This window comes from Salmo trutta, chromosome 9 (genome assembly GCF_901001165.1).
Source record: "Salmo trutta chromosome 9, fSalTru1.1, whole genome shotgun sequence".
NCBI lineage: Eukaryota > Metazoa > Chordata > Actinopteri > Salmoniformes > Salmonidae > Salmo > Salmo trutta.
This window is the reverse complement of record NC_042965.1, coordinates 34,712,862-34,729,015: the sequence shown is the minus strand read 5'-3', so window position 1 is coordinate 34,729,015 and position 16,154 is coordinate 34,712,862. Positions and strand designations below refer to the sequence as shown.

Genomic DNA, 16,154 nt, shown 5'->3' with positions numbered 1-16,154 from the left:
GCCATTGAGACAGAAAGATGCCATTGAAAGGTGCCATTGAGACAGAAAGATGCCATTGAAAGGTGCCAATGAGACAGAAAGATGCCATTGAGACAGAAAGATGACATGGAGACAGAAAGATGCCATTGAAGATGCCACTGAGACAGAAAGGTGCCATTGAAAGGTGCCATTGAGACAGAAAGATGCCATTGAAAGGTGCCATTGAGACAGTAAGATGCCATTGAGACAGAAAGATGACATGGAGACAGAAAGATGCCATTGAGACAGAAAGATGCCATTGAAAGATGCCACTGAGATGGAAAGATGCCATTGAAAGTTGCCATTGAGACAGAAAGATGCCATTGAGACAGAAAGATGCCACTGAGACAGAAAGATGCAATTGAGACAGAAATATGCCATTGAGACAGAAAGATGCCATTGAGACAGAAAGATGCCATTGAAAGATGCCACTGAGATGGAAAGATGCCATTGAAAGTTGCCATTGAGACAGAAAGATGCCATTGAGACAGAAAGATGCCATTGAGATAGAAAGATGCCATTGAGACAGAAAGATGCCACTGAAAGGTGCCATTGAGACAGAAAGATGCCATTGAAAGGTGCCATTGAGACAGAAAGATGCCATTGAGACAGAAAGATGACATGGAGACAGAAAGATGCCATTGAAAGATGCCACTGAGACAGAAAGATGCCATTGAAAGGTGCCATTGAGACAGAAAGATGCCATTGAAAGATGCCATTGAGACAGAAAGATGGCATTGAGACAGAAAGTTGCCATTGAGACAGAAATATGCCGTTGAGACAGAAAGATGCCATTGAAAGATGCCATTGAGACAGAAAGATGTCATTGAAAGATGCCATTGAGACAGAAAGATGCCATTGAGACAGAAAGATGACATTGAAGATGCCACTGAGACAGAAAGATGGCATTGAGACAGAACGATGCCATTGAGACAGAAAGATGTCATTGAAAGGTGCCATTGAGACAGAAAGATGCCATTGAAAGTTGCCATTGAGACAGAAAGATGCCATTGAAAGATGCCATTGAGACAGAAAGATGCCATTGAGACAGAAAGATGCCATTGAGACAGAAAGATGCCATTGAGACAGAAAGATGCCACTGAGACAGAAAGATGCCATTGAAAGGTGCCATTGAGACAGAAAGATGCCATTGAAAGGTGCCATTGAGACAGAAAGATGCCATTGAGACAGAAAGATGCCATTGAGACAGAAAGATGCCATTGAAAGATGCCACTGAGACGGAAAGATGCCATTGAAAGATGCCATTGAGACAGAAAGATGCCATTGAGACAGAAAGATGCCATTGAGACAGAAAGATGCCATTGATACAGAAAGATGCCATTGAGACAGAAAGATGCCACTGAGACAGAAAGATGCCATTGAGACAGAAAGATGCCATTGAGACAGAAAGATGCCATTGAAAGATGCCACTGAGACGGAAAGATGCCATTGAAAGATGCCATTGAGACAGAAAGATGCCACTGAGACAGAAAGATGGAATTGAGACAGAAAGATGCCATTGAAAGATGCCATTGAGACAGAAAGATGCCGTTGAGACAGAAAGATGCCATTGAAAGGTGCCATTGAGACAGAAAGATGCCATTGAAAGGTGCCATTGAGATGACATGGAGACAGAAAGATGCCATTGAAAGATGCCACTGAGATGGAAAGATGCCATTGAAAGGTGCCATTGAGACAGAAAGATGCCATTGAAAGGTGCCATTGAGACAGAAAGATGCCATTGAGACAGAAAGATGACATGGAGACAGAAAGATGCCATAGAAAGGATGCCACTGAGACAGAAAGATGCCATTGAAAGGTGCCTTTGAGACAGAAAGATGCCATTGAGACAGAAAGATGCCATTGAGACAGAAAGTTGCCATTGAAAGATGCCACTGAGACCGACCACCGCAACCGCACTGGGCCCCCCTTCATCAGTGAGGTAATGGGAGCCGTCACCTGCCCAAAGCCCCGGATAAACCTCCGGTAGTAACTGGCAAACCCCAAGAACCGCTGCACCTCCTTCACCGTGGTGGGAGTCGGCCAATTACGCAAGGCCGAAATGCGGTCACATTCCATCACCACCCCAGATGTGGAATTGCGATACCCAAGGAAAGAGACGGCTTGTTTGGAGAATTCACATTTCTCAGCCTTGACGTACAGGTCATGCTTCAACAGTCGCCCAAGCACTTTGCGCACCAGAGACACATGCGCGGCGCGGGTGGGGGAGTAGATCAGAATGTCGTCGATGTACACCACCACACCCTGACCTTGCAGGTCCCGGAGAATCTCGTCCACAAAGGATTGGAAGACGGCGGGAGCATTCTTTAACCCATACGGCATGACGAGGTACTCATAATGGCCAGATGTGGTACTAAATGCAGTTTTCCACTCGTCCCCCTCTCGGATACTCACCAAATTGTACGCGCTCCTGAGATCCAGTTTTGTGAAGAAGCGCGCCCCGGGAAATGACACCACTGCCGTGGCGATGAGAGGTAGCGGGTAACTGAACCCCACAGTGATGGAATTTAGACCTCTATAGTCATGCCTCAGTGTTGCTTACCTCGAAGCGAGCATAGAATTGATTTAGCACGTCTGGTAGGCTCGTGTCACTGGGCAGCTCGCAGCTGTGCTTCCCTTTGTAGTCTGTAATAGTTTGCAAGCCCTGCCACATAAGACGAGCGTCAGAGCAGTATGATTAAATCTAAGCCCTGTATTGACACTTTGCCTGTTTGATGATTCTTTGCAGGGCATAGCAGGATTTCTTGTAAGCTTCCAGTCCCGCATCTTGAAAGCGGTAGCTCTACCCTTTAGCTCAGTGAGAATGTTGCCTGTAATCCACGGCTTCTGGTTGGGGTATGTACGTACAGTCACTGTGGGGACGACGTCCTCGATGCACTTATTGATAAAGCCAGTGACTGATGTGGTGTACTCCTCAATGCCATCGGAAGAATCCTGGAACATGTTCCAGTCTGTGATAGCAAAACAGTCCTGTAGTTTAGCATCTGCTTCATCTGACCACTTTTTTTATAGACTGAGTCACTGGTGCTTCCTGCTTTAATTTTTGCTTGTAAGCAGGAATCAGGAGGATATAGTTGTGGTCGGATTTACCAAATGGAGGGCGAGGGAGAGCTTTGTACGCATCTCTGTGTGTGAGTACAGGAGATCTAGAATTTTTTTCCCTCTGGTTGCTCATTTAACATGTTGATAGAACTGATTTAAGTTTCCCTGCATTAAAGTCTCCGGCCACTAGGAGCGCCACCTCTGGGTGAGTGGTTTCCTGTTTGCTTATTCCCTTATACAGCTGACTGAGTGCGGTCTTAGCGCCAGCATCTGTCTGTGGTGGTAAATAAACAGCCACGAAAGTGTTATGTCAAGTATGAAGTGTATTGGACAGTGAGGTATTTCCTGTACATTCTCAATAGTCATATTTGACACCTTGCCTATTTTAGCTGGCTTTCTCTGAGTGTAACGGCTGTTATAGAGAGGGGACCAAAGCGCAGCGTGGTGAATGTTCATGATTTTATTTCACTATGAAACACTCAAACAAAATAACAAAACGAAAACAAGCCAACAGTACTGTCAGGTACAGAAAACTAAACAGAAAACAACTACCCACAAACACAGGTGCGAAAAGGCTGCCTAAGTATGATTCCTAATCAGAGACAACGATAGACAGCTGCCTCTGATTAGGAACCATACTCGGCCCAAAACAAAGAAATACAAAACATAGAATGCCCACCCCACACCCTGACCTAACAAAATAGAGAAATAAACCCCCCCCCCCCCCCCCCAAAGGTGCGGACTCCCGGCCGCAAACCTGAACCTATAGGGGAGGGTCCGGGTGGGCATCTATTCTTTACGGCAGCTCTGGTTCGGGGCGTATCCCCCACTCCGCCCGCTGATCCCCCCGCTTCTGTGTTGCCGGAGGAACCAGACCGTGGATCATCTCTGAAGACTCCGCTGGACGCTCCTGACTGGGGAGCGTCGCCGGAGGCTCCGGACTGGGGAGCGTCGCCGGAGGCTCCGGACTGGAGGGCGTCGCCGGAGGCTCCGGACTGGAGGGCGTCGCCGGAGGCTCCGGACTGGAGGGCGTCGCTGGAGGTTCCGGACAGGGGACCGTCGCTGCAGGCTCCGTGCCATGGATCATCACTGGAGGCTTTGTGCCATGGGTCATCACTGGAGGCTTTGTGCCATGGGTCATCACTGGAGGCTTTGTGCCATGGATCATCACTGGAGGCTCCGGGCCATGGATCATCACTGGAGGCTTCATGCCATGGATCATCACTGGAGGCTTCGGACCATAGATCATCACTGGAGGCTTCTTTCGTGGAGCTGGAACAGGTCTCACCGGACTGGGGAGACGCACTGGAGACCGGGTGCGCAGAGCTGGCACAGGGTATACTGGGCCGTGGAGGTGCACTGGAGGGAGAGTGCGAGGAGCAGGCACAGGACGTACTGGGCTGTGGAGGCGCAATGGAGGGAGAGTGCGAGGAGCAGGCACATGCTCACCACGATAAGCATGTGGAGTTGGCTCAGGTCTCAACCCTGACTCCGCCAATCTACCCGTGTGACCCCCCAAAAAATGTTTTGGGGCTGCCTCTCGTGCTTCCCCGGCAGGCTTCTGTATCTCTCCAATACTTGCCCCCAAGTCCAGTCTATCCTCTCTCGCAACTCCTCCAGAGACCAGGAATCCATCTCCTCCCGGGCACACTGCTTGATCCAGTTGTGGTGGGTAGTTCTGTAACGGCTGTAGAGAGGGGACCAAAGCGCAGCGTGGTGAGTGTTCATGATTTTATTTCACTATGAAACACTCAAGCAAAACGAAAACACGCTAACAGTTCTGTCAGGTACAGAAAACAACTACCCACAAACACAGGTGGGAAAAGGCAGCCTAAGTATGATTCCTAATCAGAGACAACGATAGACAGCTGCCTCTGATTAGGAACCATACTCGGCCCAAAACAAAGAAATACAAAACATAGAATGCCCACCCCACACCCTGACCTAACAAAATAGAGAAATAAACCGTCTCTCTCAGGTCAGGGCGTGACACTGAGTATGTTTTCTCAATGTTGAATGAAGATACTGTAGTACATAGTGATATGTTAACAATGGTTTGATGAAAGTTTGTTTAAAATAAAATAAAATGGAATTAATATAAACAAGTCAAACGTTAGTGGTTTAAAACACAAAATTGGCAAAACACAGCATTTGAAGCTCAAGGTTGAGTTTGGCATGAGCTGCTTTTTAAATAAAAGTGTCTTACACCTTGGCTAACACTCCTACATACACAACTCATACATGCACGTTGAAACACACGCACACACGCATGCATGCGCACACACACATTTCCCAAAGGCGCTTGTCTAAGCCTCTGGAGTAAGGCTCACTTTTCAACACTGCTAACTGACAAACAGAATAAATCATTCTAACCATGGAAAATGTTTGAATATGTTGTTTGTTGTTGGGTCACTATTTATCCCACACAGACGGCAGATATAGTTTCATTGATTTAATTGAATCCAAAGGTAAAACATATTTACCTTACAAATATGCGCATTGAGAGTAGGAAATGCACTCCACAATTTAACATCATTATTATTATTAAAACGTGAGGCGCACATTGTTCAGTTTTGATTTAATAGCACCCAAGTCCTCTTTTATACTATACATCTATTTTCTGATTTGACAGATCTAACACCACTATATGTGAAAAACATAAACAAATGCCCAATCTTCCCTCCCTCTTTCTCCCTTCCACATGCATTCAGTTCCCTCCAAATCCCATCCCTTAATCGCTGACATGAAAACGGGCACATTATATCAAGCTCTATTGAAGATTATAAACTGGGTGGTTCGAGCCCTGAATGCTGATTGGCTGAAAGCCGAGGTATATCAGACCGTATACCACGGGTATGACCAAACATTTATTTTTACTGCTCTAATTACGTTGGTAACCAGTTTATAATAGCAATCAGGCACCTCGGTGTTTGTGGTATATTGCCAATATCCAGGCACTCCACGTTGCGTCTCGCGAACGAACAGCCCTTAGCCATGGTATATTGGCCATATACCACACCCCCTCGGGCCTTATTGCTTAATAATAATAATGATGATGGTTATTCATGTAGTAATAGAATAGTACGAGTAACAGGAAAGTAAATGCAATTAGATTTTGTTTTCAGAATGTTTCACTCTTGAACCTGTTGATGTAGATGGTGGAGTTGCTCCTTCTTTGTTCTGTCTTTTTCTTTCTCTCTTTCTGTCTGGGTGGGTTCCTTCCTACACTCACTTTCCGCCTCATCCCCCCCCTCCCTCTTTTCATCACTGTTAAGTCCCTGATTTGTATTCTGTGATAACAGCCAGTATTAAGACACAAGCAGCCTCTTATAAAACAACATTTGCATGATGCATTCAGTGATTAGGGTGGGCGTCTGTTTTAATTGTCTTGTTTTGCCCCTGACTGGGGCTCTCACGCTGCTTCTCTGTGGACCCTTCTCATCCAATCACAAGTAGCACCCATTCACTCCAATTTCCCCCTCCATCCCTCCAACGTCTGTTTTTTATGTGTTTGACTAGGTAAGGAGTCATGATGCTTTGAACAGTGCTTTGCGTAAATGAAGGGTGAGAGCCAGCGTCAGACCGGTGTGAGGCTATTAGTGGTTATCAGATATAGACATGTGTTCTCAGATCCTCTCTGTCCCAGTTCAGTAAATTAGATTAAATTGACTTGTGTATAGGGGTCACTTCTTTATGATTTACTTCATTTCTAAACCCTTATACAGTCAGAGGCCATTTTATTAGGTACACCATCCCGTTCACGAAAATAGTTCGCTCCTACAGATAGTGAGTCACCTTGTTTGCTATATAAAGCAGACAGAAAGGCATCTAAACATTCAGTTACTGTTCGAATGAACGTTAGAATGGGCTAAACGAGTGACCTAAACATCTTTGAGAGTGGTATGATCCCTGGCGTCGGTTCCAGTATCTCAGAAACAGACTGCCTCCTGGGCATTTCATTGCACAACAGTGTCTAGGGTTTACAGAGAATGGTGTGACAAAAAAAACATCCAGTCAGCAGGACACCTGTGGGCAAAAATAGCTAGTTGAGGAGAGGTCGAAGGAGAATGGCAAGAATCGTGCAAGCTAACAGGGGGGCCACAAACAGACAAGCAACGGCACAGTACAACAGTGGTGTGCAGAACAGCATCTCAGAATGCTCAACTCGTCGGCCCTTGTCAAGGATGGGCAGCAGATGACCACACCAGGTTCCAGCAGATGACCACACCAGGTTCTACTCCTATCAGCTAAAAACAAGAAGTGGCTCAAGGGGGTACACAATCACCAACACTGGACAATTGAGGAGTGAAAAAACACTGCCACGGTTCTTATTGCATCATGCTGATGGTAGAGACAGGATTTGGTGTAAGCAGCATGAGTTTGTGGCCCCATTCTGATTGGTGCCAACGGTACAATGCAAATAGTCTGGGTAGCCATTTGATTAGATGTTCAGGAGTCTTATGGCTTTGGGGTAGAAGCTGTTTAGAAGCCTCTTGGACCTAGACTTGGCGCTGTGGTACTGCTTGCCATGCGGTAGCAGAGAGAACAGTCTATGACTAGGGCGGCTGGAGTCTTGGACAATTTTTAGGGCCTTCCTCTGACACCGCCTGGTATAGAGGTCCTGGATGGCAGGAAGCTTGGCCCCAGTGATGTACTGGGCCGTACGCACTACCCTCTGTAGTGCCTTGCGGTTGGTGGCCAAGCAGTTGCCATACCAAGAAGTGATGCAACCAGTCAGGATGCTCTCGAAGGTGCAGCTATAGAACCTTTTGAGGATCTGAGGACCCATGCCAAATCTTTTCAGTCTCCTGAGGGGGAATAGGTTTTGTCACGACTGTCTTGGTGTGCTTGGACCATGTTACTTTGTTGGTGATGTGGACACCAAGGAGCTTGAAGCTCTCAACCTACTCCACTACAGCCCAGTCGATGAGAATGGGGGCGTGCTCGGTCCTCTTTTTCCTGTAGTCCACAATCATCTCCTTGGTCTTGATCACGTTGAGGGAGAGGTTGTTGTCCAGGCACCATTTGGCCAGGTCTCTGACCTCCTCCCTATAGGCTGTCTCGTCATTGTGATCTGGCCTACCACTGTTGTGTCATCGACAAACTTAATGATGGTGTTGGAGTCGTACCTGGCCGTGCAGTCATGAGTGAACAGGGAGTACAGGAGGGGACTGAGCACTCACCCCTGAGGGCCCCCTGTGTTGAGGATCAGCATGGCGGATGTATTGTTACCTACCTTTACCACCTGGGGCGGCCCGTCAGAAAGTCCAGGATTCAGTTGCAGAGGGAGGTGTTTAGTCCCAGGGTCCTTAGCTTATTGATGAGCTTTGAGGGCACTATGGTGTTGAACGCTGAGCTGTAGTCAATGAATAGCATTCTCACATAGCATTCTCACATTTGTCCAGGTGGGAAAGGGCAGTGTGGAGTGCAATAGAGATTGCATCATCTGTGGATCTGTTAGGGCAGTATATAAATTGGAGTGGGTCTAGGGTTTCTGGGATAATGCTGCATGCTGGCAGTACACGTTCTCGTAATCCATCTGGCCCTGCGGCCTTGTGAATGTTGACCTGTTTAAAGGTCTTACTCACATCGGCTGTAGAGAGCGTGATCACACAGTCTTCTGGAACAGCTGGTGCTCTCATGCATGTCTCAGTGTTATTTGCCTCGAAGCGAGCCTAGAAGTAGTTTTGCTCGTCTGGTAGGCTAGTGCTCTCGGCTGTGCCTCCCTTTGTAGTCTGTAATGGTTTGCAAGCCCTGCCACATCCGTCAAGCGTCAGAGCTGGTGTAGTACAATTTGATCTTAGTCTTGTTTTGATGCTTTGTCTGTTTGATGGTTCGTCGGAGGGCATAGCGGGATTTCTTATAAGATTCCGGGTTAGAGTCCCGTTCCTTGAAAGCGGCAGCTCTAGCCTTTAGCTTAGTGCGGATGTTGCCTGTAATCCATGTCTTCTGGTTGGGGTATGTACGTACAGTCACTGTGGGGACGATGTCCTCGATGCATTTATTGATGTGGTGTACTCCTCCTGGCACTCATACCATCACAGCTGTCTAATCATCCCCAGCTTACAATTGGCTCATTCATCCCCCTCCTCTCCCCTGAAACTATTACCCAGGTCGTTGCTGTAAATGAGAATGTGTTCTCAGTCAACTTACCTGGTAAAATAACGGTAAAATAAATAAAAATAAAAAATAAATGCCATCGGAGGAACATATTCCAGTCTGTGCTAGCAAAACAGTCCTGTAGCTTAGCATCTGCTTCATCTGACCACTTTTTTATTGATCGAGGCACTGGTGCGTCCTGCTTTCATTTTTGCTTGTAAGCAGGAATCAGGAGGATAGAATTATGGTCAGATTTGCCAAGTGGAGGGCATGGGAGAGCTTTGTATGCGTGTCTGTGTGTGGCGTAAAGGTGGTCCAGAGCTTTTTTTCCTCTGGTTGCACATTTAACATGCTGATAGAAATTTGGTAAAACGGATTTATGTATCCCTAAATTAAAGTCCTTGGCCACCAGGAGCGCCGCCTCTGGGTGAGCGTTTTCCTGTTTGCTTATGGCGGAATACACCTCATTGAGTGTGGTCTTAGTGCCAGCATTAGTCTGTGGTGGTATGTAGACAGCTACGAAATATACAGATGAAAACTCTCTAGTTAGATAGTGGGGTCTACAGTTTATCATGAGATACTCTACCTCAGGCGAGCAAAACCTCAAAACTTCCTTAGATATCGGGCACCAGCTGTTATTTACAGAAATGCATAGTCCGCGACCCGTTGTCTTACCAGACGCCGCTGTTCTATCCTGCCGATACAGCATATAACCAGCCAGCTGTATGTTGATAATGTCGTCATTCAGCCACAACTCTGTGAAGCGTAAGATATTACAGTTTTGAATGTCCCGTTGGTAGTTTAATCTTCTGCGTAGGTCATCGATTTTATTTTCCAAAGGTTGCTCGTTTGCTAGCAGAATGGATGGAAGTGGGGATTTATTCGATCGCCTACGAATTATCAGAAGGCAGCCCACCCTCCGGCCCCTTTTTCTCCGCCTTCTCTTCACGCAAATGACAGGGATCTGGGCATGTTCCCGGGAAAGCAGTATGTCATTCACGTCGGGCTCGTCGGACTCGTTAAAAGGGAAAAAAAGGATTCTGCCAGTTCGTGGTGAGTAATCGCATTTCTGATGTCCAGAAGTTATTTTTGGTCATAAGAGACAGTAGCAGCAACATTACATACAAAATAAGTAAAAAAAATAAGTTACAAACACAAAGAAACAAACAAAAAACACAATTGGTTAGGAATACGTAAAACGTCAGCCTTCTTTTCCGGCGCCATCTTGTACTTACGAACCAGTACGAGATGAACTGGCCACTGAGTGTATATGATTTTTTATGCTTTGATTATTGTCATTTTCAAACACACACACACCAATGAAACCATTAATGCCACTATCTTCTGGCAGTAGTGTGAGTTTGTGCCCACCTGCATACGTGTGTGTGAAGCCTGCGGCGCTCTCAGCTCCTGCCATCCTAATTCAATAGAGAGCAAGCTGTTGACAGCGTTGGTGAATGGCCACTCTCTTGGTGTGAACCCTTACTAAATGCATTATGGGTGACAAGGCAGGGGACATCGCAAAGGCCACACTTCCATTAAGTGAAGACTAGGAGGAACAACATCCTTTGAACTAAATGAAACATGGCCTTTGTGGTACAGTCCATTTCAGTAGGAGGAGATAGTGGCAGAAAATATCCCATTTCACATGAGTATCGCCACAAAGCCATCAGTTAAAAATGTATCTTAATCTATATCATTCTTAGACATCATGCAATGTTATGGGAAATCAATCAAATGGAATTATTAGCACATATACATCTCTGAGAGAAGACAAGGAATAGATTGACCGCATCAAAGAATCCTGGGCATTCCAAACCTCCAGGCTGTGATCCAGTTGACCTTCTGATGGTAAAGAAGTGCCTCTTGGTTCAACCTCCCCACGTAAATAGATATTGTATATGGCTCTGGTGATGATTAGTAAACGCTCTTCTGAGTCTCCGCTGTCCAAGCCTTCATTAGATCTGTACCCAGAGGCTTCACAATCAATAGTCCCTGGCTGCTCTGGGAGGACAGCAACAGCACCTCAACACTCAGCCTTTAGGACATTCATCTTCTGGACAGCTTTTTGCCACAGCAATACAGACAGGCATTTTTTATTTGTCTTATTTTTCCTTAACTGACCACGATATCAGTGATTGATTAATTACAATTGTATAAAATGTTATGATTATTGTAGAAAAATGTTTTGAATTTACAGTAATCCATAGACTTGATCAGCTACAGGTTATGTAGTGATAGATGGCACCAGAGACAGGTAGGTTCAAGTATTTGTATTTGTATTTATTAAGGATCCCCAAGGCAGCAGCTACTCTTCCTGGGGACCAGCAACATTAAGGCAGTTATATACAATTTCAAATATTACATGACATTATATTTCATAACAATTTTCACAGCACATGAAGTGTTTGCCCTCAGGCCACTACTCTACTACTAAATATCTACAATACAAAATCCATGTGTACGTGTGTGTAGAGTGCGTGTCTTATCATGTGTATGTTTAAGTGTGTGTCTGTGCCTGTGTGTGTTTCTCTTCACAGTCCCTGCTGTTCCATAAGGTGTATTTTTATCTGGGTTTAAAAAAAAAATCTGATTCTACTGCTTGCATCACTTACCTGATGTGGAATAGAGTTCCATGTAGTCATGGCTCTATGTAGTACTGTGCGCCTCCCATAGTCTGTTCTGGACTTTGGGATTGTGAAGAGACCTCTGGTGGCATGTCTTGTGGGGTATGTTGTGGTTCATCATCACATGAAGTAGGTCAATGCACTAGTTAGTTGATGGTTGTACTATGATAAAGCCGGATTAAAAATATATTTTTTTTATGTATCTCTGTGCTATATTTGGTTGCCCACTGTAGCATATGAGACATCCAACAAGGCCAACAACAGTCATTGTGTTGCGTAACATAATTACGTTTTTCACAGTCATGTTAATTACCAACACGAAAATGTTGGCCAAACATCCCATAAATTATTGTAGCAGGGGTCAGAGGACAGCCTGGCTCCAGACTGGCTCTTCAGAAGGAGAGCAATATGGTTGTATTGTTCTCATGTCATATCCAATTTACTCTGAAGTTTTTTCTTCACATGATCATTTAGAGAGGAACCAGAAGGGAACAAAACAACAAATGAATGTATCCTTTCTTCTTTTTTACTCCCTTATTAAGTGGATAAAATGGAGAGGGCCTCCACCTAGACAAAGCTCTGTTTTTCTGTGCGTTTGCCAAATAACCAATCAGTGGTGTAGAGGGTGGAGGCCCTCTTTTTCCACCTTTTGTGGAAAACATGTATTGAAGGATTAGGAAGTGTAAGGTTCATTGAAAGATTAGGAAGTGTAATATCAGTGTAAGGTTCCAAAAATTCCCCAAATTCTCAGATTTTCCAGAAATCCTGATTGAAGGATTCTGGAGTTCCTGCTTATCCTGATTCTGGGAATTCCAAAAGGGTTTTCTGGAAAACCTGGGAATTGTCTTTTCCAAATAACACACTGTCCTGAACTCAAAGCAATAGTGTCACATGTAGCCCCAATCTCTTAGCCTGGGGGCCAGTCTGTTTCTGCTCTCTAGCCAACTCCTGATGGAATCGTCATGACAATGACAATGAAGTAGGCAAAAGCACAAACAGATCTGGGACCAGGCTACCAATCTCTGATCTCAAAGCAAAATTGAGAGTGAATACTCCACATATAGCTCATTTTGAATCACAAACAGAAATATGCATCTCTCTAAAACACATTTATAGATGAGCTGGGGAGTCCTTCCCCTTTAACTCTTATCCCTCCAGACTGGAGTTATAGTTTGTTTACAACAGGAATCATCCCGCTCGTCTGCACAGCGTTTTATTCACGGCGCAGAGAGAGGAGCAGGGAAAGCCGTAACTTCTGAGTCCTATAAATGGACAAGGTAAGGGGGTATAAATACAGGAGTCGGTAACTCAACACAGACAGGGCAATTCCATCTATCCTTCCGCAGCACGATTTATATCAGCAGAGCATTCTGGAGGCGAGCATAGAAATGGCACATGTCCAGAAACACTAAGCTGCTGCCCTCGGCTGCTGAGCACCTTGGATAGTACAGAAACACTGAGCTGCTGCCCTTGGCTGCTGAGCACCTTGGATAGTACAGAAAAACTGAGCTGCTGCACTCGGCTGCTGAGCACCTTGGATAGTACAGAAACACTGAGCTGCTTCCCTCGGCTGCTGAGCACCTTGGATAGTACAGAAACACTGAGCTGCTGCCCTCGGCTGCTGAGCACCTTGGATAGTACAGAAACACTGAGCTGCTTCCCTCGGCTGCTGAGCACCTTGGATAGTACAGAAACACTGAGCTGCTTCCCTCGGCTGCTGAGCACCTTGGATAGTACAGAAACACTGAGCTGCTGCCCTCGGCTGCTGAGCACCTTGGATAGTAGAAACTGGTTACCAGACAGACTTATGCAGACCGATGAATACATGCAAAATGCAGCAGGGCAGAATCCAAACAGACAACCAAATTCCTAGATTGTTAAATTAATAGGGAAAATGTATTTGAATGCATTGCTATATGAGAATTAAATGTTATGTGGGTATTGGGGGGGGGGGGGGGCATTCCAATAAAGACTGCAGTATAATTTGTAGTTTCCATAAAGTTTATCTATATGATTGAATTGGCACATTTCACTGTTTTGCATGGCATAGATATATAGGCCAATGCAGTAGATAGGCCTAATTTATACGGCTCATAATAATGGCCGGACAGGAGCAATTGTAATGGCATCAAACACCTGGAAACCATGTATTTGATATATTAGATATCATTACACCTATTCTGCTCCAGTCATTACCACATCCCATTCTCCACATTTAAGGTGACACCAATCTACAGTGATGTGCAGGGTTGAAAAACATCAGTTCTTCAATGGGGTCTATGTGCAAAGAAGTGAAGAGGCGTGGTGTACGCACATGGGACCGTGCGGCTGGGCCCCTACTTGATGGCTGTTAGGTCAGGGGTCACCTTCACTGACAGCTGAAATTCAGGGACCACAAACAGCTCAGTGACGTCAGCCCTCCAGTGGGACCTCCACGTGAGCCTGAACAACCGTTTTGACAACTTTTAATTCAATTCTGTAATCGTACAGATCAGGCTACAAATCAGACAACTTTTTTTATTTCAACCACACCGGAAACAAAAATACAGAATTTGTCAGTGCTTCCTCTGGAGTTCGTTCAAACCTCTAACTCACTATGCCACACGTATTATTCATCATAGGTGATCTATGTCATCATTCATCTGCAATTTCGAGATGATCTATGATTTTTACCATCTCATTTAGTTCAGCAGATATCTTTCTGAAGGACAATTTCTACCAACAGACCATGCAAAGATGACATACACCAAAGCATTACATTCCAGTGGTAATTGGTGGTTAGATTTAGGCAAATTGGAGATTGATTCATGGTTTAGACTCAGAAGTAAGAAATGAAAACTGCCTAGTTACTAAACATGTCCCACACACTATTGCAAATAACAATCCCCTAAAAGAGGCAATCTGTAGTTCAACCAACAACAAAGCGGGTTACCCCATCACTGTTTTGGTAAACAGCTGAGGGATGTGGCTGGAGAAATGTTACCAATCTCAAACTCATAGACAGAGCTTCAAAATGACCGTTTTAACCATGTTTTGAGGCTGTACAGTGTTTGTTGTTTGCTATTACATTGTTTACAAACAATGGAGTAAAACAAGCTTATTGCCCCTTTAATTAGGCCTATCATGACCGACAGACTTCATCATACCCTCCTAGGTGGCGCAGCGTCTAAGGCACTGCATCTCAATACTAGAGGCATCACTACAGACCCTGGTTCGATTCCAGGCTGCATCACAACCGGCTGTGATTGGGATTCCCATAGGGTGGCACACAATTGGGCCTGTGTCATCCAGGTTAGGGTTTGGCCAGGTAGGCCATCATTGTAAATAAGAATTTGTTCTTACTAAATCCTCTACAGGATTGATGGGTCCCCTTCGGGATGGTTGAGCTAACGTAGGCTAATGTGCTGAGCATGAGCTTGTAAGTAACAAGAACATTTCCCAGGACATAGACATATCTGATATTGGCAGAAAGCTTAAATTATTGTTAATCTAACTACACTGTCCAATTTACAATAGCATAACAGTGAAAGAATTGTTTGAGGAGAGTGCACAGTTATGAACTTGAAAATGTATTAATAAACCAATTAGGCACCTTTGGGCAGTCTTGATACAACATTTTGAACAGAAATGCAATGGTTAATTGGATCAGTCTAAAACTTTGCGCGCACACTGCTGCCATCTAGTGGGCAAAATCTAAATTGCGCCTGGGCTGGCATAATACATTATGGCCTTTCTCTTGCATGTTTTTTCTTTGTATTATCTTTTACCAGTGTGTTAATGTGTTATATTCTCCTACATGAATTTAACATTTCCACAAACTTCAAAGTGTTTCCTTCAAATAGTATCAAGAATATGCATATCCTTGCTTCAGGTCCTGAGCTCCAGGTCGTTAGATTTGGGTATGTCATTTTAGACGAAAATTTAAAGAAAGGGTTGGATCCTTATGTTTACTGACTTGCCTAGTGAAATAAAAGGTTAAATAAAAACATTGTTTAATTGCGAATAGCCTAATCAGATAGAGGCAAATAGAAGCTTGCACTAAAAATAAAAAATAAATGTTCTCTCAGCAGCTTGAATTGAGTCTGATGACAGGACCTTAGGATGCAATTGAAAGGCTAACATTCAATTCATAGGCATTAACATAACATTTCACATTTACAAAACAACATGCTTGTTAATCACTTCCATATTTATTTATTTTATTGAACCTTTATTTAACTGGGCAAGTCAGTTAAGAACAAATTCTTATTTACAATAACGGCCTACCCCGGCCAAACCCGGACGACGCTGGGCCAATTGTGCGCCACCCTATGGGACACCCAATCACGACCGTTTCCACTTAATTTC

General features: G+C 44.8%; 1 long non-coding RNA gene across 1 annotated transcript; it reads left to right on the top strand.

Moving 5' to 3' along the window:
* The first annotated feature begins 876 nt into the window (after nucleotides 1–876).
* Nucleotides 877–1,797, top strand: LOC115200462 (uncharacterized). Its single transcript, XR_003879522.1, has 2 exons — nucleotides 877–971; nucleotides 1,628–1,797. It is a non-coding gene; the product is annotated as an uncharacterized LOC115200462 (long non-coding RNA).
* Nucleotides 1,798–16,154: the final 14,357 nt, after the last annotated feature.